This window comes from Lemur catta, chromosome 18 (assembly GCF_020740605.2).
Source record: "Lemur catta isolate mLemCat1 chromosome 18, mLemCat1.pri, whole genome shotgun sequence".
NCBI lineage: Eukaryota > Metazoa > Chordata > Mammalia > Primates > Lemuridae > Lemur > Lemur catta.
The window spans coordinates 27389420-27395343 of record NC_059145.1 but is presented as its reverse complement, the minus strand read 5'-3'; the positions used below and the strand labels follow the sequence as shown (position 1 = coordinate 27395343).

Below are 5924 nucleotides of genomic sequence, written 5' to 3'. Positions count from 1 at the left end.
TCTTTGATTTTCAAAAAACGTCTATGGGACTGTCCCTGTCTTAAAGGGAAGTTGAAGGGGGGGCGGTGCTCATAAGAAACGTTGCCTTGTGTATAGTGTTACGTATTTCTGGAGCACACTGCAAATTATATTGGCATCTCTTTCCAAAAGTCACTTTGATCCAACTTCGAAGGCTTTCTCATAAATGGCAACGTTTAGGTGGTGAGAAAGGCCGGTGAGGAAACCGGCACCCATACAGCTAGCCGATTTGACCTCCATTGGAGATAGATACAGTTAGCACCAGGATCGAGTATGAGTTTTGAACCCAAGTTTGATATTTTGTTGAACCATGTCGTTATTTCCAATTTTCCTGCCCCTCCCCCTAGTACCTTGCATCTTTATATGCGGGATGAAGCAGGCAGTTGTGTAGGGTGAATTTGTTTGTTTCAGTTTCGTCACTAAATTTTGGGTTCATTCTCCCTGTTTTCCGAACCCAGTTCTTTCAAAAGAGGAGTTGTAAATGCAAATGTATGACGGTGAAGTGTGTTTAACCTCTAGCTAGAGATGGTATATATCAAATTTTATTCGTATTCTGTGGGCCAGTAACTTCAATAATATCTTTACACTGCTCTCAAGAATTAGTAAGTGCTCAAGAATTAGAGTTTTGGCACAAAGGCAAAAATTACCTCGCATGAAGGTTGAGATATAACTTGCCCTACCCTACATGTGAAACTTCCCTGACTGAAAAAATATTGGCCTAAAACGCTGACTGTATGTGGGCATAAGACTCTGTTCATTTCCTTGGTTTTAAGAGAGGATGCTCTGACCAAGAGAAGAATCGCTTTAAATATTAAGTACTACAAATTGTGAAAAAAAGAAAAAAGTGTCAGTTGATTATCTGCTTATAGCAAGTAGCATTTTGGTGGGGATAGTAATTGTTTAAAAATTGTCAAGTGGGGAAATGGTGTTCTTTTTAAGTTACTTGTTCTTGTCATCATAATACTGATTTTGAAACAGTATCTGGTAGTTTATTTTTAATGTTTTCATAGGAAAGTATTAATGCCCTCTGTAACTGTTAAATTTTCACAAGACATTCTATCAGTTATTCATAGATGAGTCCTGGCCAAACACTTTTATAAGGTCATTTGATAACTTACAATTTTGTTGGACAGTGCTAGAAATTTTCTAGAGTAATAAGACCAAGAGGAATTAGAACGACTTTAAAGTTTCAGGTGTACCTTGAAAATAAACATTCATGAAAGTTCTTCACTTGAGTGATGGAAAACACATAATTTGAGCCTTTATGAACTCTTTAAAATCTGCCTTGCTAGCCAACATAATTTAACTTGCAATTGCATTGACATAGATCTGTGTATTGAATATGAATTACCTTTTCTTCATATCATATCTCATGTCTCATATATATGAGAGAACATCTTTTAGTAAATTTTAGAAGTGGTCTTCTTTTTATATATTAACCAGCTTAAGAATATTAAAGTAGGAAGGACTCGAGCTCTATGCCGTACTAATGTTTCTTTCTTTTCTAGGGAGATCTCTGTGGGCAGAAACAGAAATGGAAGTGGTAGATTTTTAGCTATAACAAAACTGATTTGAACTTTGAATTTGTATGACTTTATATTTAGTGATTTACTCAAGTTATTAGATTCCTGGTTTCTTTGAGAATATGAGACTAGTTAAGAAAATTAGTGTTTTATTTAATATTTGCCTTCTGAAAATGTAAAGAAGAATGAGAGAGCTAGCTGTATGTTCTTTATCCTGGGCCTGTGGAATCATGATGTAGGCATTTCTGTAATGCACTTTTAGAGTGAGTGTTATCCTGGGGTCTGTGGACCTCCAGAGGTCCATGATTGGGTTTCAAGAGATTCCTGAACCCCCTGGAGTTGTGACCAAAACTTTTTGTGTATGTGTATTTTTCTGGGAAAGAGGGTCTATAGTTTTATAAAAAAGGTCCAAGACTCAAGAAAATTAGAGACACATCTTTTTATTAAAATGAGAGTTAGAATTATCATTTTAAGAGAAAATAAAAAGTAGACTCCTGTGCTCATTACTTGCCTTTTAAAGTTGTCTTCAGCCTAGTATGTGGTAAGGTGCAAAAGTAGTACCATTTTGTTCCCACGGCAAAGCATTGCCTGTCAGTTGATAAGCCATGCACATACCTAAAGGGCAGACTGGCCTGACATGTTAGTCCAGGGTGCACTGTGGTTGGTTTTTGATTGTATGTAAAACTTCAGACCAGATAGATTGATGGTGGGTAAGGAAAGATTTGAGCTTGACACCAGCCCTTGGAGTAAATGGTTCATTCGACTCCATTCTCTTATTTCTCTCCAGAAAATTTGAAATTTGACAGGGAGGTAAGCATTCCAAGAAAATGTATTTGTGCCTTGGCAGGAAAACAGAACATGACAGGAAAAAACAGTTTCTGCGTCAAAACAGACTTAAATTCAAATCTGGGTTCCTTCATTTACTGTAGCTACTTAACCTGCTTGACTCTCCAGTTACTCATCTTGATAATCCCTAACTAGTAGAGTTGTGGGGAGGCTGGCTAGAAGTGTCCCGTATAAAACTGAGTCCTTCTTGGCCCACAGGAAGGGCTTTGAAGCCAGATTTGAGCAGCCATTAATAAACAACTAAGCAAATATGTATAATCATGGTACATAATAATGATGTACATTATTTCCAAATAGGTATGGTGGAAATATTAGCACTTAAAACATTTTTGGAAAATGGTGCATTTGGCAAAGTGGAGGACATAGATGCTGGGCAGGAAGAAACAATAGCCTCCCACCAGCATTGTGTCTCACTCTGTGGGCAAGATTCCATTTAACATTTGCTCTTCACTTATAAGTTAAATTTAAAAACTGCCCACGTACTTTTTAGTCCATCACCCGTAAAAATGATTTACCATTCCCTTCTTTTTGGGACCCTTACAGGTAACCTAGGGACTTCATAGGTGGAAGTTATGCCTATAACTTTGGCTGCCTAATTTTGCCAGCTTTGAAATGTCTCCTTAATTGGGTACCTTTGTCTAGCGGTCCCCAACCTATGGTGAGTTGTATAATTGTTTTATTATATATTACAATGTAATAATAATAGAAGTAAAGTACACAATAAATGTGATGTGCTTGAATCATCCTGAAACCTTCCCTATCTCCCGTGCCACTCGCCCCCCGATCCGTGGAAAAATTGTTTTCCATGAAACTGGTCCCTGGTGCCAAAAAGGTTGGGAACCGCGGTCTTTGCCTATTTTTCTGGACAGGAAAAAGTCTGGCAGAAATGAATCCTGTTTTTCTTTAAATGTTAATGAAAGAGAATGAATTATGATTCAAAAGAAAGTGTGAGATTCCTTATTCAGGCTTTTTTTTTAAAAGAAAGTAAGTATGAGATATATGAATAAAATACTTATAATGCTCACAGCCATAAAAATAAACTTGCTTCTAACTGTTTCTGTCGTCTTTCCCTTTTCCTCTCATTTATTCCTGGTGAGCCTTTATGCCTTCTGCTTTGGGGTTGGGTAAAGATTATGAACACAGGCTTTATACTTGAACCTGGGTTTGACTCTAATTTCCTGAGCTCTCTGGTGTGTTCAGCTTGGGTCAGTCAGCCTCCCTGAGTCTGAAGGAGATGACCATTAAATGGGATAATACAAAAGACTTTGCTCAGTCTTAGGCCGCTAGCAAGTACTCAGAATGTGATAGCCATTTTGAAGATAGTTTGATTCTCGTCTTTAGAAGGAGATATCATACATTCCTTCAAACAGAACACCTTTAATCATCCTCATTCCCACAGAGACCTTCTGAGACCATCCTACTTTCAACTCCAAAAAGCCTTTTACATCTTCTGGTTGTCATGGGCAGGTATCTGAGCATCTATAGGACCTATTAGACCTATCTATTGTTCTTAGTAATGGGGTTGCATTCTCTATTGCAGTGGTCCCCAACCTTTTTGGCACCAAGGACCGGTTTCATGGAAGACAGTTTTTCCATGGGCTAGGGGTTGGGGGAGGGAGAAGGGGGGATTTTGTGGGTGGGGGGAGGGTGGTGGAGAGCTCAGGCAGTGATGGGCAGCCTGTTTCCTAACAGGCCACAGACTGGTACCTGGCCGCAGCTTGGGGACCACAGCTTTATTGGGCTAGCAGGTTATGTCAAAAATTTTTGGTATGTCAGGGGTCAAATCAATAAGCCTGCGCAGGTTTGAAGCTGTGATCCGTTCAAAAATTACGTAATTTTATGGTCTAGAATAGAGGTCAGCATATATTCTGCAAGGGCCCAATTAGTAAATATTTTTGACTTTGCCAGCCATCTGAATCTCTGTACCTATTCAGTTCTGCCATTATAGCAGGAAAGCAACCATAGACATAAATGAATGGATATGGCTGTGTTCCAATAAATATTTATGGACACTGATGTTTGAATTTCATATAATTTTTGTATGCCACAAAACATTAAAAAAAATTTTTTTTTCATCCATTTAAAAATGTAAAAGTCATTCTTAGCTCATGGTGTGTACAAATCTTAGCTAGATTGGCCTGTGGGCCATAATTTGTAGTAGACTCCTTGTGTACAAGAGTATTAGATCCATAGATTTGTGGCATCACCGAGCAACACCCCCCCCACCACCCATATACAAACACACACTGCTATATGTCATCTCGAATACTCTGTGCTCTTGGTCTGGTAGCTTGATCTAATGCCTCTATCTCCTCCAATAGGATGAAACTCCAGTCATTAAGTTGTTAATCATAGTGTGTGTCCTTCTCTCCTTAGCACATACATTATACTTTGTTATGAGTTAATTTTATTTATTGCTAAAACATGATGATTTTGATCAGTAACTTTGGAGCTACCTTTTGCTTCATGTTCCTGGTATCCTCCTGTGCCCTGGAGGGGAAGTAAATGATACTGGTCCCTCAGGCTGCCAACTAGACACTCTTACCTTAAGGAAATCTGTACCTCGGCCTCTCTCATCCCTTCTCTACATGATATATTTGGTTAAATAAAGCACACAAAGATTCCTCTTGTGTCCTAACCCCTGGAGATTAGCTCTAGGATTGGTGTGCGCAGAGCATGTAGATATATATGTCTGTGTGTAATTTCATCTGGCCATCACTGAAACTCTGAGGGCCGCTTCTTTTAGTTTCATGTTTTCACTCTCTGCTGACCCTTCTCTCTTGGCCATTGTGTAGGATGCAGATTTGGTGACCTGATAACTGCTCTCATTGGTTTATTTTTTGCCTCCTTTCCTGCTTTTCACCATTCTCTACTGATTTGCTTGTTTTCCAGCAAGCATGGTCTTTTTGGAGTGTAGCTTTCAAAATAACATCATACTGAAAATAAAACCACTAGAAATTATTGGTTATTTTAGGATTTTTTTCCCCCTCCAAATGTAAACCTAATGCAGTATCAGGCATCAGTCAATATTTTAGACATTTGGAGATAAAATGCAATTTTAAAAAATTGTTTGCCATTTTATCTAGATATTAGAGATAGAAAATGTATTAATATTCTTAGCATTTAAAAGTTTCCTTTTAAAAAAGGTAAATTTGGTACATATTTTTAGACAATAGTTTGGGCAGTCTGAATCCAAAGTCATTTAAAAAATGGTAAATCCACATTTAAGAATTTAAAGAAAGGGTTAAGTATGCATAGATGTGTGTATCGGACTGCTCACTTCTCCATTTTTTATAATAACAAAACAAAGTAGGCCGGGCGAGGTGGCTCACGCCTGTAATCCTAGCACTCTGGGAGGCCGAGGCGGGTGGATCCCTGGAGGTCGGAAGTTCGAGCCCAGCCTGAGCAAGAGCGAGACCCCGTCTCTACTAAAAATAGAAACAAATTAGCTGGTCAACTAAAATATATATAGAAAAAATTAGCCAGGCATGGTGGCACATGCCTGTAGTCCCAGCTACTCAGGAGGCTGAGGCAGGA

The 5924-nt window shown here is 38.6% G+C and overlaps 1 protein-coding gene across 4 annotated transcripts in view; it reads left to right on the top strand.

The window, feature by feature from the left end:
- Positions 1-5924, top strand: part of ATXN7 (ataxin 7) — a 130713-nt gene that overhangs the window by 850 nt on the left and 123939 nt on the right. For 2 of the 4 annotated variants that reach the window (XM_045530693.1, XM_045530699.1), the window contains exon 2: positions 2931-3045. The exons of 1 other annotated variant lie outside the window; for it this stretch is intronic. The gene's annotated coding sequence lies outside the window, so the exon portion shown is untranslated. Of the gene's footprint in view, positions 1-2896; positions 3046-5924 lie in introns of those variants that run through there. One more of the 4 variants, XM_045530692.1, reaches the window with a different exon arrangement.